General features: G+C 40.3%; 1 long non-coding RNA gene across 3 annotated transcripts; it reads right to left on the bottom strand.

Annotated features, from left to right (window-relative positions):
* Positions 1-7,568: 7,568 nt before the first annotated feature.
* On the bottom strand, positions 7,569-18,243 carry LOC111250256 (uncharacterized). 3 transcript variants are annotated; one of them, XR_015326891.1, is made up of 9 exons: positions 17,627-18,243; positions 15,736-15,966; positions 15,269-15,335; positions 14,562-14,658; positions 14,179-14,336; positions 12,797-13,828; positions 10,161-10,494; positions 9,529-9,624; positions 7,569-7,999 (listed from the first exon to the last, which is right to left on the bottom strand). It is a non-coding gene; the product is annotated as an uncharacterized LOC111250256 (long non-coding RNA). The 3 variants fall into 3 exon arrangements; XR_002673254.2 differs by having other exon boundaries at positions 15,269-15,966; XR_002673255.2 differs by having other exon boundaries at positions 10,161-10,500; positions 15,269-15,966.
* Between the last annotated feature and the right edge of the window lie 3,175 nt (positions 18,244-21,418).

Genomic DNA, 21,418 nt, shown 5'->3' on the forward strand with positions numbered 1-21,418 from the left:
TAAGTAAAATATGTGCAGAAAACTCATTTTTTTGGGTAACTTAAAATATAAGTAAAATCTGTTCTAGAATAATGAAACTATATGCGACATTTGCATTTGTTTAATATTAGAATTATTAACTGCGAGTACGGAGCTTGGCACATCATTTAAGATGTCATTTGTTATCTGGGAGTTGGTAAATGATCCCTTTGAAGATGAATTTTAACAGTAGAAAAACATATAGAAAGAGTCTACCTTTGCTGAGTAGGTAAATAAGGCCGTATTTAAAAGATGTGTATTTTTTAAAAGGTTATTGATGCCTATCTTTGATTGTGTAATTTCTCATACTTGATCTTCTACTTTAATCATACTACTCATAATCGGTTATAGTGAGGTTTTTTTAATAACATTTCCGACCAACTCAGTGTAACCAAGCAGCCAATGTAAGGCAAAGGGGGTATATTAGATTAGGTATGTGAGAGGTATGTCATTAATTTTAACTTTTAAGTTACCCCTTTGCTGATGGGCCTAACCACTGGAATTCTAAAACAGAATACTCCACGATACGAAGCAATTTTTTCTGTGTGTCGTGTCCAGGCATGCTAAAGGAAACAAGGGAAGGGAACTCGATGATTTTTTAAACATTCTACTATATTCCGAGTTTCTGGTACAGCCTTTAGTTAAATATACAATGTATCATTTTGAGGAGAAAACAATGGAGCCAGTTTGCCATTAACATTCAATTGTATGCTTCCTTAATGCTTGTTATACGATGAAATAGAAAATTTCAGAATGAGATGTTAATTCTGTCTATCCTCTATAGTTCAAGGAGACAAAGCAACACTCTGGCTCTATCCTGTTTGATTCGAGCGTGATGTACGAACTTAACATTAAATGGCCTGTACATTGTCCTGGTTTGAGGCTTGGTGATGTATCAGCTAAATGAAATGGCTGATTGTTTAGCATCATCAGCGTCTGAAATTCCGCTGAATAAGCATCCTCTTCCTCAGGTTAGCGCTCATGCAAGACAGCAGACTGAAAATAACTAAAATCCCTTATAAAGAGCGTGTAAGGAATTACTAGGTTCTACAAGCATCTTTTCAGTCGAAGTATTCGTACAATTGCGGTACATACTGACGATATTATTTTCCAACCACAGACATTACGTCCAGGTCATTTTTCATCATTTAACAATATTACAGACATTGGCGGCAGATACACTCGTACTTCATATCTTAGGTTATCGCGAGCCTTACAGGGCATATATTGGGGTAACCTAAGCTACGTTCTCGCCTTTAAATTTCATTTAGGTTGATAATGAAACCTTATACTTATTCATCGATATTAGAGATCTGGCCAGCTATTTCGGCCCTAATCTTGCCAGGCATAGAATAAGTGCAGACCATGCTCAGAATTTTATCAAGCAAAAAGCATCCATGAAAATGTAGCTACTACATTCAAAACAACATTTTAATTATTTCCACTTTTTGACGAGGTCATCATCTGCCCGTGCATGACCACAATGGTCATTTCCAAAGTCGGATCATGGGCAAACACTACGAAGCTGATTCCGCATACTAAGCAGTGTTACTTGCTTCGTATAATCAGGCAACTTATTTAAAGAAAACTTCTCTTAAAAAAGGAAAGTGTCTCTTTCTTTCCATCCTCTTTCTCATTTCATTCTCTCGAGTGAAACTCGTAGTGAAACGCCGAACTTCCAAGAAGGCAACAATACATACTGACGACATGCTTCTGTCATTTGCGGGGAACAGGCCATCAAAAATGGGACGACCCTTTGGGGAGCCTTTTTTCGTTTCGATGTGGTGGGTAAATCCCTGAAATGCGTGAGTTGTAGTTGACGCCGAAAGTAGTTGATGTGATGAGGCCAACACAGCGCTCATTAACGTTCACTGGAAATGGTCGGTTGATAGGCTGCCAATCAACTCATTCATTGCCACCACTCCGTCTAATAACACCTTGTAATAGTTGTGCCGGTTTCCGAAAACACTTTTGTTGTTCAATTGCACAGTACGGATGTTTTACGTGAAAATGATTCGTTAACAATAGCTTATTTAGCTTTTTAAGTTATTTCTACCTAAATGTGTCACAGACGATTGTTCCAACTTAACGATGATGTTACTTTTAGAATGATTAAACCTTTTCACCTTACACCGAGAAAACCTTTTGAGGCAATTGCGACATTGTATATTTTACTTTTCATTTACGATGAATCTCTAATATATCATACAGAGGTAAGAGGGAACTTTCGGTATAGGGTATATCATGCTCTGTGGCCATTTCTTGATTAATTCTCTATGAAGATATGTAACATGCGGGTGTGACAATATGTGTTTTCTAGTTGTTTCTTTGAATTCAGTTAACATTGACTTTTGTTATTACGAATGTTACGGCGAGTCACCTGTGCTTTTGATCTGCTAGATATTTACGGAGCCATAAACTATGGATTTTTTTTGAGACTCTGGGGGAATGCAATGACGTGCTAAGGGTCAAGTTCATCTTGCTTGAATTCTACTTTCTACACTGTATTGTACCAACCTGAACTATAGAGAAGGCCGTATCTTCCGGATAGTACAAGAAATTCTGAACGTCAGAAACAACTATGCAGACGTCATAAAAGCAGTTATTTTAAAATCAAATCGGTGGAAATTACAGTGTCTGGCATTGCCGAAATTACCAGCGATACTTTTTCACGTCGACAAAGACAATGATCGTTGTTAACAGAGCATATATACTACTGGGTCGCTTTATGCCATCTTAAGTTCTACGGGCGACCAATATCAACAAGCACAACACAATATAATAAATAAATGCAGTGTAATTTCTTTATTAATCTACAAACCGCAACACCGAACCCACGGAGAAGCGATGGTTTCCAGTAGCAATCGATTATACTTCCACCGTCATCGTCATTCACCCGTTCCACCGTTGATTTAACGTAATTTACCCACTACCTTATCGTATCTCAGCATCCGACTATGAACCGACGCTTAGTGTAGCCTCCATATGTGTAGAGGTTACGCCGATTCATCAACAATAACCTTTAATGGTAATTCCATGATTAGAAGTTGCATTACGTGTCCGAAGCTTCGGGGAAGCTTTCGCCGACGAGCTATAACTGTGAATGAAACTTTGGGCTCGTTGCATACTGTAACTCAAGTCGGACATGCATCATTTGCTGACTGGTCGCCACGAAGGGATACGACCATGGGTACAGCTACATCATCCCACTGCTGCTTCAGCGCGAGGTAGCATCCTCCTCCCCACGGCTCGTCTCCTTAGTAAAGTTTAGTCCCTTCGCTGAACATAACTTGCTCACCTGGGCGCCTGTTGACGGCCTGCGGTCCCGAAACACCAGTGCTGGGAAAAACGAAGTCCCTATTCAACAGAGGGTGTGTGAAGAACCAATGTAATAATATACGCGCACGTGGTATGCACACCTCGTAGGCGGAAATGGCGCTCATACGAAGAGCGTAATTGGGAGATTTGCTCGTATTATTAGAAAGCTGCCGCTTAAGGCTGAGCGACAGAGAGCTAGTGCAAAGTTAGAGAAAGTTGGCAGAAGAAGGCGGCTGTCGCATATGTCTATGCGAAAATGCGTTTCGTTGGGAGGTGAAGTGGTGGATTCTACATGCAATTGTAACTATAGCGGTGCGAAAAAGGGAGACCTCTCGTTTTGACATTGTTACAATGAAGCAAAGAGACGGCACTGTCACTCAGTGAGGATATAAAGTATGTAAGAGACTGTCTAGACCCTTTGTTACGGAATGCCTCCGTGGTGGCCTGTGGGCTTTAGGGACGACACAAGAAAAAGGAAGGACTGTGAATCGGGACAGGCCCTCGAGGCCAGCCGCCGTAAAGACCGGTATTTTGTCTGACTACCAAATGACTGACCGTTCAGGCTTCACTTGCTACCTACAGACGCCAGTGTGCATTGTTACACACACACTAACGAGGCGCTTGCATATAGCTTGAACACTAAAGGTGGAATGAGTTGCACTTTTCTTCCATAAAACAACGACTGCAACGTTACGTACTGATGTTGAGGGCTGGCGCAGATCGCCAGAGGAGTAGACTCGTTGCATATAAATAACTAGTTACCCGAAAGAGCTCTGAAGCACGGCTCCACATTCGGCGCAGATAACAGCCACAACATAAGTAACATATTAGCCAATACTAACACAAAGCGAATGAAGATATCTGCCTGCCTCTTCCTCTGCCGGCCCTGAAGAGGGAAAGGAGTTGAGAGGTCTAGGTACGACAAACCTGTACAGCCTTCTTTTTTTTTTTTGTATTTTCTCAGAACATTACAAAGGCGCCTGTACGATGTCATCGTTCAATATCACCGCTTTCCCGTCTTCACAGTTTTGCAGTTTGCACCTCCGATTTGATAGCGTCCAATTATTAGTGATTTCATAGCTTTTTATTTTTCCCTGTATTGAGTTCATTCATTTTTTCCTGTTGCGTGACACTTTCGCCAGTCATCTATGACCTTAATCGATCAAGCTTTTGTCGTTCTACCCTAAAGCAAAGAAGGAGTCTCACCTTTAATATTGCGACAAATAAGGGCAATAGTTTGATCCTCTACGTTTTCCTAATTCGTGGATGAATTGTGCGTTGTCCTTCATTTGCGGCCTTTTGTCGTCGTCTGCAGACGCAGTATTACGCCAACATCCTCTTAACCTCAAAATCTTCAATCCACAGTTCCATTCCTCTGCTTTTCGCAGTTTCCGCAAATCAAATCTATCGAATAACCTTTTTTATACGTTGTCGTCAGCCTGCTCTGGCGACGGCTGACAATTACGTCCGTCAAACGTTGGCAGGGTTAAAAAAAACTAACGAGTAACGCCTAAGCCTCGAATATGAACCGACACAAAACTGGAGTAGATTGGGCCGTTCTGTTCAAGGATTGTTCATTCCATAGCACCGATCGCTTCGATGTCTGTTCCTTGAGGGAACAACGCTAGGCCTAGATTTCTAAACACCCTTAGAACTCCTGCTGATAAATGTTGTCATCGGCAGCAGAGAGCTCCGTGAATGAGTTTTTCGCTTATCCCTAACTTGTCGTCCATAGTTCTACTGGCCCTTACCACTGTGGCAAATGACGTGGCCAATATACAGTAGTGATGCAGCATTAACCACAATGATATCCAAGTGTATACACTCAAGGAATTAAAGTTTTCTACTGAAAGTATGAACAACTTTAATTGAAAGCAAGCTAATTTGTGTGTACCGAATAGCAGCATGATTGCCTTCGAGGTGTATATAAATAGAAGTAAATCTCATACTCATATATATACAAAAAAGTCTGCCAAGTAAAATTTTCAAAATGTCGATAAAATCTTGCCTCTCCTTGTATATAGCTTAGGAATAATTGCTAACAGCGTTATTTTTTGCCATGGGAAAGATATTCCCAGGTTTTTTGGAATGCAGTCAATTCGCTCCCTGAAGCCCGCTCTAGAAGAGTCTCAGTATCAGATCTTATATGAGGAGTCACTTAGAAAAATTATTTAAATGTAAGGATATGGGTGGCCTGAACTGGTAAATATTCAACTGTATGAATCCTCTTTGAACTCAATGACCAGCGTCATCTACCTTTCAACTATAAGATCGCCATATTTATTTAATGTTGAGTATTTTTATAGGATTGTGGGATTTCAAAAAATGTGTTCAACCATGATGACCCTGGATTTCTCAGTAAATTCTTCAAGTATATCGATGTGATTTAATTATTGCGAGGAGAGAAATAATCAAGTAGTTATATTAAGTAAGTATGCCCATTTGAAGAGTATAACAAAGCATGTTCTTTATACAAAAAGCTATGGTTTGGCTGAAATAGCACAGCACAGATCGAAACTCATCTGAAACGCATTTTATAATCCAGGAATCAAACAAACAATACATCAGCCTGAAATGAAAACCCGCTTTTGAGATTTAGTATCGTTATGACATGCTATCGTATCCTCTTAAGTGTTCTCGTAAATGTATCGCTCCAGCCTTATACGAAACAGTAAATAAACTGGTAAACTGGTAAAAACTAAATAAAGCAAGTGGACATTCGACGAAATTATAAGAAAAAGATTACATCAAAATAAAAAAACAGAATATATAAAAGAAAAGTATACGGAAACGTTCGGCTAAAGACATGCCTGCCCCTTCGCCCATACACGCAAGGGCATAATTAGGCAAAAAAGCTCCAAATAAACGTACACCGGCAAATATTTATTGGAGTAGTATTAATAGTGTAGCGCCTTTTCGAACTCGCCAGTAAGCTCAGTAAGCAGGTGTGTAAAGTTGGAACGGCATAAAAGCTATAGCTCTAGAGCGTACTATGATCTGGCGAATCCTTTTCTATAGGTTTGTCTTCTAGCCCCCTCTCGTTCTCGAAGCGCCTGTGACGAACTCCAAGAGTTCATGTGGTGGCCTTAGGGTAGGAGAAAGAGGCTGATGGATCTTCCTTTGCTTGTCTGCCAATCGAAGGCAGGCAAAACAAATCTTCAGAGAAGAGGCAAGCAATCTGCTAAAAGCTTCGTGGGCAAGTAAAGTCTGACAAGCAGACTTACCTCCTGTGTTTGAGACTGAGAAAAAGCGAACCAGAGCAGACCCGAACCACGGATGGATCCTTCGGGCTTTTGCCAACCTCCTGTCTGGTCAACTGCTACCGAATACAGAAGGATCCCATGCGGGTTTTCGAGGCGCGCGGCGCCACGGCGGACCAAAAAAGCTTCTAGTGCTCCTGATACAGCACGAGAAGGAATTCGGTAGGTTGGATTTTGGGATGAGGCCTTAAAACGTGCATGGCGTGCCAAGCACCAACTATCGAATTCTGGCGGGTCCTGTTACTGGCGTGAGACACGACTGTAGGACGCAAGTGACTAAGCTAGGACGTGCTCATTGGGAGGGTTTTGGGTTTTTAGAGCCAATCGTAAACTGCGCTAAGCCACATTAGAATTCGCAGACATACATTGAGGCGGAATCCGTTGTTGACACAAAGGAACAATCGAATAATAGTAGAATAATCATTAGCTGGTTTCGCACTATGCGGTAAGGCACGGTATTACAAGGATCGTCCGCAGGTGGCTGTAGGTTTTTCAGACCGCCAGAGCATCCTAGATGATCTTGATTGACAGTGCATATTTTATCACGAGTGAACACGATATCGTGAGTGAAACAAATACGGGTAGTGATTTGTTCGAGATATGTGGTCTACGTTTTTTTACCTTGTAAGCTACTTTGTGTCTGAATGAATATATGACGAGCAGAGAAATGTAGCTTCTGAATCTCTGTTACTACCCAAATCACTATCAGACTAAACGTACTTTATTTTACCTGTTATTATACCTTACGAAATTTAGATAAAAATATGTTATGCAATAGAAGCGGCGGACCCATGCGAGATGCAGAAGCTCTGACAAAAATGATGTCCTGTATTTAAAAAAAAAAAAAAACTTTTCGTTTTGATAAGCAAAGCGGCAAAGAAGCGGTTGTGCAACTAACACTTAGATTGATCGATCAATCGATCATTTTTCCATTATACACAAAACACGTATCGACTGCTTTATATCGGGTAGTTTACTGAGTAGCAACTTTTGAGCCTGATGAGCAGCATTTGGATCTTTAGAAAATGTCTCATCAATAATAAATATAGGCTATATTATGTACTGTTTCCAATGCAACAAAAAGGAAATATATTATTAACTTAAAATTTCTAACTCTCAGTTCGGAATTACAACTCGGAAGTTTTTTGAGACGTCACTACAAGGCAAGATGTCCTCGTGGCGCCTATACACGTGTCCTTTCGGCATGCCTGGTCTCCTAATAGGACTGTGCGTTTCGTAGGAAACATCCGTCCCTCTGACGATCTGATGCCGCAGGTTTTTCTTACTGCAGAAACGCTTCCTTGCGATAAAAATCCTATTAAAAGAATATTTTGAGGACGTTCAGTCAAACGCGTAATTTACACAAAGCTGGCGTATGATAGTTTCTGCCGCGTCAGCCATCACTGAAATGTATTAATAGATCAGAGGAGTTATAATTAATAGCAAGTTAGAGGTTACAGCCGGTTTTGGAAGTTGATACTTTTTCGCCATAGCCCGCTAAGCGGTTTACTCATAACGATTCAATCGCCACTATCGAACTGACGGAAACGTATACTATGTAGCCCAGCAAAGCGGAAAAATATTGTGTAATACGGTACAATTCCTTAGCGTTACGGTGTGAAGAAACTACTGATACGTTTATTATAATAAGACAGTAGTTAAACACTAGGAACTATAGCCCGTCGATATTCGTGGATACATACACAATTAGCTATCCTAGATTCGTACGTAGACATTTGCCACTATCAAAATTACAATCGCACGTAGTTACTGCCCCACTATGATGAACAAGTGTAAATAAAGGGGCATAATTTTTTATTTATTAGAATGAGCTTGAATTTTATTTCGCCGCAACTAAAACCCATGTTCAATGTGCAGCGTCTCTTGAAGGACTTCAAATGTCCAATCTTGGTAGAGTAAAACCTGGTGCGCTTTTTGATGCAAACTCTACTCATAGAAGCGATTACGTCAATGGTTTCATTTCCGAGTATATATAAGAATATCCCTTGACGGTGCGTCAAGGTGCATCAAACAAAATGCGGCCACCGTTGAGCGCATTATAGGAGTAAATATAGTAAGACGGTGCCCGTGCATACTCGAAATTACATATACTTGATATACATTGCCACCAGTAGAAATCACAGCGGCATAAGCAATATCATCTCTTATTAAACGTACAAGTTGTTCCAATACGTAAGATTGTTAATGAAGCTAACTGCGAGCAACTAGAGTATATATATATATACATATATATATATATATATATATATATATATATATATATATATGTAACTATAGTGTATATATACATAATTCTATTGACTGCTAATCAAGTCCCCGAACTCATAGCGACAGCCGTCAAGATATCTCTTGTGACTGCCATCTTGTCCAAAGTGTTTCTATGTATGTCCACCGTTTAAGTCCCGTTTGCCCCTTCTAGAATAGCTACTTTTGCTGAACAGATATTATCCTCAGTCCTGACTACGGGACAAGAAGCTCAGTCTTCTCATCAGTGCCGTCCAGAATACGGAGTGCTGACCTCTTCCACAACGGCCCACGTCTGCTTAGTGACTCTTTTCGTACCTGCAAATCCCGGCCAGGTCCACTGCGCTTAAAAGCGATTTCTAACGGATGCGTGGTATCGTGGTAAAACAACACTCCGAATTAGCCCAATATGATGTAAAATTCATCTTCAAAAACGTCAACTAACACCAGGATGTTTATCACGATACGTATTAGTAAACCATACATTTAGTTTAAGTTACAATCATGGCCGAGATCTGTGAACGGTGATTACTATCTTTTTACTTGTTACTCTACGACGAGAGCGTCACAACGCAGACTGTTCACAGGGTCGTTGTACATAAGTGCGAACCTATTTCATAGAATACAGTATATCATTTATTGTGTAGCAATTTCAATTAATACTTACATCTATTGTGACCCATGCAGCAGCGCGCATAATCATTCAGCTTCCGCGTACCTTCTCTCCCTCCCTGTCTGCCGCGTCATTGGGTCTGGGCTGGCCCTATAACAGTTAATTTCTTTTAGTATGTATGTGACTCCTTCATTTGAGACGAAACGGCCCGACGCACTGCTTTATAACATGGCTGTTATATCTCACTTTATAACAATTGACAAATGGCCAATGCAAACAGCAAACTCAATTGGAAGTTCATTAAAGTTTCATTCACTCAATTGATGCTCAATGCATTTGATGCAGTTTCTCCATAATTTTATCCTGTAGAGTAGGAGCCATAAGGATATGTAAAACTTTGCTGGCAAATACATACATTATTAATAGTCTATGATATTTGTAGATCGCCAAAAAACCATGGAGGGGGAGTTGAATGTACATTCTGATATTTGATATTGAATAAGGGGTCGTTTGTCCGTAGACAGAAAAAGATGGATGCTATCTTTTAGTTTGCCCCCTTGATAGCTGCCTCTAAAAAAAAGAGGTGTGCCGCAACAGTAGAGACGTGTCTATGTGTACGTATACATGATGTGCAAGAATAGTTATAGACTAATATTAATTAGATAGATTGTGTAACAAAACGGGACCTTCGCTTCACGGAAGCCGCTGGCAGCGTTACTGGGGATCGTCCGCTAAGCTCTAGATGCGCTTGCTTCCGTGACGATAATGTTCTCTTGCTACTGTTGATGGTAGCAGGCCAAAACCAAAAGCGCTTCGACAGCGACGAACCGTAAAGGTAGGGTCCGAGCAGCAAGACAGGACAGAATGACGGGTTGGCACGCTATAAAATGTTTACGATGGCTCTATTCATCTCGAAGTAGCCTGAAGCTAATGCAGACGAACCCAGCTCTGTACTTGGGATAATAACTGAGTCCCCTGATGGTCTCTGGTAGAATTGCACTAGAAAACCACTTCCAGCACCTGTAACTTCGTGGTCCGAAACAGGTGCACCACTAGTAAGCTAAACCTTTTCCGTCTACTGCAATGATTGATATGATTTTGTTGCTATAACCTCTATTTATTTGAATCTTAATAAAGCTGTATCGCATTCTCAACTACTTCACATGAAACTCCGTAAGGTTGACAGAAAAGGAAATTTATTTTTTATAATTTCTCCAAAATCGCGAATTGAATCTCAATAAGAAAGACAATTAATGTTCATTGATAAGAAACTGAAGTGCATGAAGTGTAAAAGTACCATTCCTAGAGGGTAGAAGCCCTACTAAAGCATTGGTAAAATGTAAATAAATTGTCGTCCCATTGGGTCTCTTAACTATGATTATGCACAGCTCGTGCTAGGACCCCCTATTGAAAATAATCAGAGTAAGGATTCAAGATGATGCCAATTCTAAAAGCTTATCTGTCGTCACCTATCGTTTGATTGGCATCATCGTTGCCGTTCATATAGAGATTACGTCATACGAACGTATTCGGACAGACGAAGACCTACCAATGAACACCTTTAACTATAGCGCTAACCGTATAATACCATAGTTGTTTGCCGGATCAATGATTCTCTATACGCTGCCCCTGAGCGATGGTTGAGCTGGTGCCAAGCCGTTGTACATCGGTTTTAAACAAGGATGTGTTGCTCTTTTTGGTCGACTATTGAAAAATGTAAAAAACTTTTTGTAAACATATATTGTTTAGAAGTTCATTCACATTGAGTTTATTATAACACATAGACATAGAAGCACTAAGATAATGAGACGTCTTATTACTACAGCGTGGCCTTCCCGCGCGTTAAAGAGATCAGCGTCCTGCTTTTTCATAGTTGGTCATCACAGGACCTTTCGTGGTGTCGCTGGCAGTTATTGAACAAGTTTCTCAAATGGCGAATGCTACGGCGCTATCGGCCAAAATCACAAGTTTTTTTCCACACAGTAGCGAAAATAGGTTTTCAAATAAGTTAGTGTTTCTTTTCGTGTTGGCCACTTAGTACCGCACTGTTCGAACACAAAAGCAGTTAGTACAATCTAACCGCAGCGGCTTCGCCTGAAATTGAGATACCTTTTTTTTCTTTTTTTTTTTTTTATTATTCCGGTAAACTGAAGCTATTGAATTAAACAAGAACGGGCCTACTTTAAGCCCTTATATATATATATAAGGGCTTATGTAAGAAGCTTACTTGAAGGAGGCCCGTTTTTGTTTGTCCAAACAGTATCAACAGGCTCTTACAGGTGTTCTAAATTATTGTCCTTCTAATTAGTTTAGGGCTGATAATGGTAAGCCATAAATTTACAAACAGACATTTTTTTAATTTGGTGTTTGGCCGCAGTATTGATCAATTGTGGCTTTGAAATTTTCCAGTGTCTTCGGTCTGTCAGCGTAGACCTCATCTTTGAGATACATCCATCAGAAAAATCCATCGGTGTCGGGTCTGGAAAACGTGCAACGACTCGCCAAGATATATCACGATTATTGTTGGAAGTAAAGTTTGCCATTTTTACCACAATTCTCCCAAAAATTCGTGCTAAAAGAGATTCTTGCTGTAAACTCAAGGAATTGACACCAGTGACTATACCCTCAAAGGCGAATGATTGGATTAACTCTTTGTTCTTCTGGTAAATTTTCACAACGTTGCTATATTATCTAGTAATTAAAATTGTGTGGAATAATTATGCTGTTTAATTAATTAAAATGCAATTTTATAATTTAAAACAATGCTGTCTGGAAACAGCGCACCTTGTTCATATTTTTTTCTATTACCACAAGCAGAATTTTTTAGTCCGGATCATCTTCACTGATGGCATGTGTTATTGTTTGAAGGTCATATTTTCATAAAGAACGCCGTACAATACGATAGACGCTTGATTTACCCCATGCTACGCTCATGAATTGATTATTCTTCGGTTGAACTCTATGGATTGGGAACTTCATTAATAATTAAGAAAAAGTTAATGGACATCCTTAACCGTTCCGTCAGTTTTATACCAACCTTTCATCCGATACTATCTTCGTATTTCTGCTATATGCCCATACTTTCAATAACATTCAAAAATAAATCTTCCTTGGGCAATGTTAACCTCTATCCGCTTATTATATTTAAGTAAGTGCGCCCCAAAAAAAGGTCAAAAGAGAATAAGTACATATATTGCTGCAAATTGCTACCGGCAAACTATGATTTCTTTGGCCTCAGACAGCCCTTTGTATACCAATTCGGATCGTACTCACCTAAAATTCATCGATAAATTATGATATAACTAATTTTCTTAATGCGTACCTTTACATTCGGCTGCGATGTCGGAGTATGTTCCCTAGCCAGCGGGGGTACCTAAACCCGATAGCTTTATGACATGGACCCCCAAGAGTAAGTGGCATATGGTAAAGTGGCTGCAACTTCTTGGAGATTTCCGCGGGGCAGAGAATTCGAAGCGATATTCAAAGCACGCTTTTATGTGGTGTCGCCGGTTCCGCAGTAGTTTATGCGCGCTGTTTCGCGACACTCTGTCTTCTGGCATTTCCACAGCCACAAAGCTTTCCGAGCAGTACGGCCCAAGAGCGGAAAGACAGTTCGAACAGCGTCCTGCTCAGGCCCGCTGTATTTCTGCTGTAGGTAGTCTGCAATCGGCCATGATGGGAAGCATATCGCTTCGTTGGTCAAGATAGCGCCAAAGCTCCTGAAGAAACACTGCGTAGCTTCTAGCGCTTGGATCACGATACCCGATGTCGCCCTCCGGACTGACACGAGATACGATAATCGACCACACCAAAACTGGAAAAGCCTTAACGCTTGAGAACTTTAAAAGGCCTTATAAGATCGCTCCTTCATTTTTTCAAAGGAGCGTCATTGAGCCGGAATTAGATGGAGAGTATCGTGCCACTCTGGGTCTCGGTTACGCCGCTGGCAGACCTCGAACCAGATCAGCAACTCCCAGACGCACGTTGTAAGCTCGGGTCAAGCCTTCTCTAGCGTGTTGTTGAACGTTCATTGGGCCTCCCGGCCGTACCACGCTCACTACGACTCACGGATTCAGACTCGTTTTTACTCGACGTTTTTAAGCTTCAATACTTACGGGAAAATCTTCGAAATTCGCCGCAACAACCCCGGTGCGATACTTGATGACATCATCACTCTCACAAGCATTTTTGACATTTCTTAGAAAAACCTTGAAGACGTATAGTAGTGCAAACTCGTCTATCAGGAAGCATAAATGAATGCATGAAAACCTTCCCCTGGCGCCCCCTACAGATACTGTACTCAGATGAATTGGAGGCCATTTACAGTAGACCTTCATAAAATGCGGCAACAAATCTAGAGAAAAGCCAAAGAACATACCCACCATGAAATTTAATGTGTGACACTTTCGATGCAATCCTGAAACCATATATGTATGTCCGAAACAAACAGACCTCACAGCACGGTATGGGTGTGATATCTATTTAATAAAAATGTATATACATTCTTCATACTTTCCTATTTATCTGTGTAGAGACTGGATGGTATGGTACACTGCATTTTAAATTAAAAAAAAGCTGTACAAGTGGGAAATTGTTAGGCAAAACATCACAAATGATTTGAGTGGTACTATAAACATTCAGCTGCCAGTGTAGGCATATAATGATGTAATAATTGATGTTTAATGAATATTGTATTGAGCTTACCATCCATAATACCGTTAAGTGGCCATGCTTGGACGGGGATGCAGCTTGAAACGTTGTAAGCTTCAAGACGTTTACTGTTGTTGTTAGTACAGCTCTCTGAGTCTAGATCCGTCTCTTTCTCATACCGACTTGAATACGCAACAGGGTGCAAAGGGAACCTAAAACAGATGTAAATTTTTCAAGCGATCTTAGTCTCGCCGTCCTTGACCCGCCCATTTTTTTGGAATGACTCAGAAGCAAGGATAGAAGTCGCAGGTTCCACCTGAGCTTTTTGGATAGGTAAGATGAGTTTTCTCTATAACCCACTACATGTATACACGTAGGCTCCTATAGCACTACATATAGGATTCTTATATAACTCTGTAAGAATCTATAGTTTTTACCTTAAGGAGCACTATAGTTTTCAGCCATGACGCCCAACGGAACGAGAAAACTTTGCTTGGGGACCAAGGTAACCCTAACTGCAGTCGTTTAGCAGCACTATTTAAAACACCGAAAACATGAAAATCGATGCTTAGGTTATACACCAAGTTTAATGAAGTGATTCCCTAATTATCTAAGACAACACATGTGCGTATATTGCTGATTGTAAAAACACCGATTGAACGAAGCTTACCAATATTTTGGTCAGTATACAACAATGATATGTGCTACTAACATAGCTTACATGTTCCTAAGTGTTTTTTGTAAGTCTTCCCGTATTTTTTCCTAGAACTTTTTTTTTAAAGGCATGTATATTAACTTTGTCCACAGAATTACAACACAGCATAAAGCATATATTTCACGTACGATCACACCGGCATCGCGTATCCTTGAGGCCATAAGCTTCTGCCATAAGCTTCAACTGTGACCGGCAGTCTTTAGAAAACAAGAAATAGCCTTTGTGTTGAGAAGGAGCTAGTTTCGAATGACAAAATAAGTCTCGAGGCGGTTACAGAAAAATTACTTCCATGATGAGAGCAAAGTCTGCAGTTCGCTAGTGCGACTTTTGCGGACTCGTCACCTGGTGGGATAGAAATTGAGTTGGCGCTCCTCCTCAAAACCTTAGCCTAAAGTTGAAGGTTATGAATCGGGTAAAATGTGTACAGACCCTTCATATGCAACCTTCGGCTGTACGATAGCAACGGTTGGCCCTTGATTGAGAGCTGCTGCTCGGACTGTAGCATAGAAAAATCAATCAATTAGAAAACATTAAACTTTGCTACTAAATCATTTCAAACAACGTAAGCCTATAGTGGGGATCATTTTAAGGGAGAAGATTAATGAATAGAAGAAGATGTAAGCATTTCTCGATGCTGATTAAATCGTGACCCTTCCGAGTTCAGTCTTTGATGCTACTGAATATACGGCATGGCAAACGTGTGAAATATGTTTGAATGCTTTCTTGCTTGGGAAAGTAGGATAGGCAGTAAAATATTGTAGATAATTAAAACATATATAGCTGATACGGCCATTTTATGCTGCCTTTAAAATGCCTGATATGATCATTGAAGATTAATACATGCGGCCCGGGTTCCCAATGAAGTCAATTTTAAATTTCTAGTAAGCGTAAATTACTTCGTTAATCTCATTCTGTTGACGAATAATCTTAATTCAGCGATGTAAACGACCCTCATTTGCGTAGCCGTATATTTACACTAAACCCGTGCTCATAGTTGATTTAGTTCTTCTGGTAACGTTACTTAGCTTGGGATTGTCAATATGACAGAACGAGGAATTAGTTATATGACTCAGACAAGGGGCGAAATTGCCCCCCGATGGTTTGCCTGACAGGCCCTCAAGGTGATTCTGAAAAGAATAGAAGCCTCAAAGAATGTTAATTTTAATTTTATGTCATTTAGCAGATAATCGCATGAATATTCGTAACATTTGCGCCCTAGAGGGTGAAAACTAGCATAAAAGATTCTCGAGGAAATGCCTTAGGGCAGTATAAAAATTGTCTTAAAGGCAACTTCAAAAGTTGCCCACGTACACTTGCGTTTACTCTTTACCCGTACAGCGCGCTGGCGCTTGCACAGCCCTAATTAGGACTTCGTTAGGAACACGTATATTTTATAGCTTCCTGTCGTTTGAACAGCAGGAAAATATTTGCAGGGGTGCGGACGTAGAATAACCTCACGGATCAGCAACCACATATCGTGCATAGATAATGAATTCTACCAAAGAAAATTCTCTATAGCTGACGCCTACTAAAGGCAAACCTAACACTGGCTTCGAGACAGGACACACACCTGACAAACACAAAACGCGTCGGCCCTTTAGACCACATTATCAGCCTTTATTGGCATAAGATTATTTCTTAAATATATTTCGCTTTGTTGATTAGTCTTGTTATTCCTATAGGTTATGCTTCACTTTGCTCGTGCCATTAGGTTTAAGGACAGCTCAATCATTTTACAATTAAGAAGTTTTTCGCAAACATCACAATGCCTACATGTTTCAACACCAGTGTAGTAACTTGCTCCTCTCTTAAAGATAGCAATGAAAATTCATGCGATATTACTGTTATTGAACATGTGGGCGAATATAAGCAGAGGAAAAAATATGTCAGGAATTTGAATTTAGGCGCGTTCCTTTAAATGATTATTCGGGTTCAGAGCTTGACGCGGTAAGGCGATGTACTGCTGCATGCCTTTTTCTGCAAGTTAGCTAGAGAAAGAACAAAGTTTAGGAGTACAAATCATATATGCGTATACATATTGGTCGACTTTTAGAAGGCGACTACTGGCTTAAAGGTACTCCCACCGGAAAACACGTGTTTTATCAGTATAATTAATACGATGACCAGAGTATGGGGAAAGCGACTGCCGGTTTGACAATCAACCCACAAAGATCAGAACAACATTGTAAATGCAATATCTGCTGTGCTTTCTACAATACAAAATAGTTTCTTAAAATTTAACATTTCTGTTCACATTAAGAGAACGTGCAAAAGCATGTGATCACATCTAAATCTACGAAAATATAGTAGACTTTTTAAGAATTGTACAGTCTTATGCAGAGCAACATGAGACTTCGGCGATGGTGCCGAAAACCGGTGGCAAATGAAAACATCACTAGAGAATTCTTCGGATCCCCTCATTGTTGCAAGGTTCCAAATGTCCCCAGGTTGCAAGACAGTTCCCGACAATCTGCACCCAATATAACTCCACAATATTTCAGGAGGTTATTTTCGGTAAATTGTCTCAGATATGCCGCAAATGTACTTACACAGCTTACTACTACTATCGATGATCATGAAAGACACCGGCTCTTCCCTCCCCCTCCCCCCCCCCGCGTTCCCGACCCCCGCCTGATAAGGCAAGTGAATTGCTTAGTATGGCTATCAGTACCAGCTTTAAAGGCAACATGCCGTTTGTGTTGCAGTGTTATTGTAACGACTTCCTTATTACTATTCTCTCTTTTCAAATGAAGCACTGCATCGTCGTTATTGTCCTGTAACACTTACCGTAACCCAGCGCGAGAACTTGGATATATGCTATACGATGTATGGCTGACCACCGCCGTAACGCTTGCAATATTTCAGAGCTGTTGGCAACATACGAAGTGGAAAGTAAGAGTCAGATGCCCTTTCTTTCAGGTCTTTCCTTCCTTAGATCCTTTGAACCTCAACCTAGCTCTGCTGCGACGCCTGTCGGACGGACCCTTCTATTGACCTAATGGCAGAAGTGTGGTCGCCGTCGTTTCTATTGTGTGTGGCTTGATATTTGCCCTCTATAGCCGTTGGGTTACAGTTACTGCTGCTTTTGTTACCGCCGTTCAGTCTACAGAGTTATTGCTCGTTGCCGCGACATTACGACGTTCAAGAAGAGAGAAAAGGTCAAATTGGGTTCAGTCGCGTCCTACATTCTGTTTTTGAGTTGTCACGCAAAAGACAACGGCGATGGGTGGCGAAAACGTTTCTCAAACGTCCTCTAGTGGACATCGTCATCATCTTAATATGGATGCCACAAATCGTGCGCTTTTCTCCGTTTCCGTTTCAACAGACGCTTTTGTTCTGTCCGAAACAGAATCATCATGCAAGCAGTGGCTTGCCAGTTATAGACGAAGTATAACCATGCTATCAGCTAATTTTTTCCCTATGGGAATAGCTATGCCGCGTAATGATGATCTGGCAGAGTCTAGAAAAAAAGAGCCTTATTTGTCTCGGCGCTTATACATCTGTTCGAAAAACCAGAGTGGCTTAGAGGCTTTAAATCTCTACGAAAACGAATCTTTGCAGCGAGAAATTCTTCACCTATCTTAACGATCCATAAACGAACCGAACTATGTCGATTCGGTACTTTAGATTTCAAAATTTCGATGATTTCCCATTAACGAGACACCGAAAGATGGGCACAGCTTAGTAACTATATTTCGACGGTGTTCGTTGTTTTAGTACTAAGCAATGTCTTAGCTAGTTGAACGCTTTTTCAACGAACTAAGAACTCAGGGTCACCTTCAATGCCGATAGAGCCATATTTGCGTCATTCGAATACTTGCAAAGGGACTATATTTATTATTGTTTTTGTCAGTGTTAGCTAGTACTATACCTTCCTTAGACTTACTTCCTTAGAAGTTGCTAACTATAGATTTTAGTATCCGATCTGTTGTTAACAGGCCACGAAGTGAGTGATGAGTAAACAAATGTTGCTTGCGGGTGTTGGAGAGTCAGCGAACAGCAAGTCAAGACAACTGCCATTACAAAGCCTATGTGCTGTCTAAACAATTGTGCAGGACTCAAAAAGTGAGCTAATTTAGCTAGATACAAAATAACCATTGCGAGCTATCTTTCGCCTTCCGTAATGGTAACCGGACGTGAAACAAAGCGCTAGACAATACATGCACGAGCGAAAACGTGCGTCCGCTTCGTTCTAAATAAACAATATTTTATTAATGAACACGAAACGAGTCGGCGTATGCTAAGGTGCCATTCTTACTTCGGTGTCTAAACTGCTCACGTCAGTTTTTTGAAGGAGCACGACTCTTTTCTGTATGCAGTGCCGTTACGCGTAATGGATCCTAAGAGCGAATCACTCTGCCGCTCAATTCGCCTTTGGCCTGAAAGAAGGAAAATGCATGAGCCATTTCATTCAAAAACAAACGTAACCCTCATAATAGAATGTCTCGTGGTTGAAGACCATCATGCGTTGTTGCTGTTGTGCCAGAATAAATGGCAGCGAAAGCCTTACGGTAAAAGATTGCCACCCTACTTTAGAATTCTTAATACATTGGTCTCCACGACACGTTTGTGCTTAATCGATGGAACTACGACAAGCTGTTTCTGCGACCCTTTCGAAAGCCGATCCGGTAAAATCTTGCCGTCTAACCGACTAGGGTGTGGCCCTTTCCATACAGAACATATTGATCTCATAAGCTGCTCTAAAGTAATAGCCATATGGAATCAATCTAAACAGGATTTTAAATGTCAAGTCAACACTGTAAAAACAAGATGTAGAAATCAACGAAAGGCTAAGATTTCACGTGGCGGATTTCATACACATGCAATAGGTATTCTGTTTTAATATGTTTCAAAAACAATAACGTCATTGTATTGCTTTTCTTTTTTAAATAGACTATAATATCTAGATACCATTATTAAGTAATATTACCTGCTCCATCGTGGAAGCCAACGACAAGGGTTGTACGGATTAAATCGAAACTCATTTTTACGGTAAGCTGACATTGAACAATCAGGTAGCTCGAAAAGTTCTTCAGCAGGATTCTCGGATAAAGATCTAATATATTCTTTTGCAACATGATATAGTATAAATGTCCCGACTGGAAGAAAACCACGGTGGTCGGTACGATTGAGTGATCAGTCTTCCAATCATCTCTCGCCACAATCGTCCATATAGTCTCACCCGATATTTGACTTCTGTGAGTTTGGGCCTCATCGGTCGATAGGGGAAATGTTGGTGAGCTTCGAATCTGGCAAACGTTTATGCCTTCTTATGTACCTTGAAAGCTTTATTAGTTCCAAATATGTAAATGAAGACGATTTTTATTTAAAGTAATCAATTGCGAATAAAACCTTCTATTTGTGGTGTGGCTTTTTACGGACAGAATAGAAATAAATAAATGTGTCCATATTAATTACTTACTATAATACACCATATGCAACATAGGATTAGCGTAACGTACGAGTTCTTATTCTTTTTTTTTTCTCACTGAATTTTCATAATAGACACATACGTTTTGTGCATTTTCTGTGACTCTGTACGAGTCTCGTCTATCTCTACAGCAAGCTATCTAGTGCTTCTTTTCTCTCCAAGCAAACTACTCATTGTGCAAACATTCAACAAGTTACTATAAAATTTACAATGGGATGAATTTAAACGATGAGGGAAATGATTCAACTTTGTCATAACGGCAAAAATCGACTCTTGTTTGCGACCCTGTCTATCTATATGATTTCTAAACAAAATTTCTCATCTGGTCCTACGAGTTATGTAAGCGTAATAAGTTATGTATATCTAAGAAAGTTAGAGAACACAAGAGGAATGTAAACAACTAGGATTCAAGCGCGAAAGTCTGCTGAGAGCTAGCTATTGCTTTTCCTCTAGACCCATCCACTATCAAGTTGCGTACCCATCCTTAATGACTAGAACTTCCATTGGGTAGGCGAAACGCCCTTGAGGCATTGCTTTTCTCTAATGACCAACTACCCCATTTTTACTATTTTAGTCATTTTCATTTTTTGGGAAATCTTTGTATGGCCATGGAAGCCAAAGCAAGTTCCTATGTCTATATAATCTCATATAGGAGGAACAGTTCAACTTCCTAGGGTAGCAAATATCTAACAAACAAATGTTTTAAGTTTCACGTGTAACGTTTTTATGCCGTTAAGCAACGAGGTGTGTATACACGTGGTTTCGTTAAAAGTTCTTTAGCTCTGAGGATTCTGGCCTTATATATCTATGCAGCAATCCAGCAGTGTAGTGCAGTATGTCGCTGTGTATTACTACAATAGTTCAAACTTAAATAAAATGTTCGTTTCAGAACCCGTATTAAAAGAAATGAACCATTTTCTGCCTACTGACATATGAGACACTAGGTAGCCTTAGAACCTAGTTCCGGATTTCCTAACAGGCCTTGGAGACGGACTAACGCGTTCATTGGGTGACACTAGAGTTAGGATTACGTGGGCGAAAGACCGATGTGGCTTCTCTATCGGATAACGGTATCGCTATACGACGAATCACTGAAGCTAAGCTCATTATGACCTATAATACAGCGTTTTAATATGCTATAAACATTC

Source organism: Varroa destructor, unplaced genomic scaffold (assembly GCF_002443255.2).
Source record: "Varroa destructor unplaced genomic scaffold, Vdes_3.0 BEIS01000004.1, whole genome shotgun sequence".
In the NCBI taxonomy this organism is placed as follows: domain Eukaryota; kingdom Metazoa; phylum Arthropoda; class Arachnida; order Mesostigmata; family Varroidae; genus Varroa; species Varroa destructor.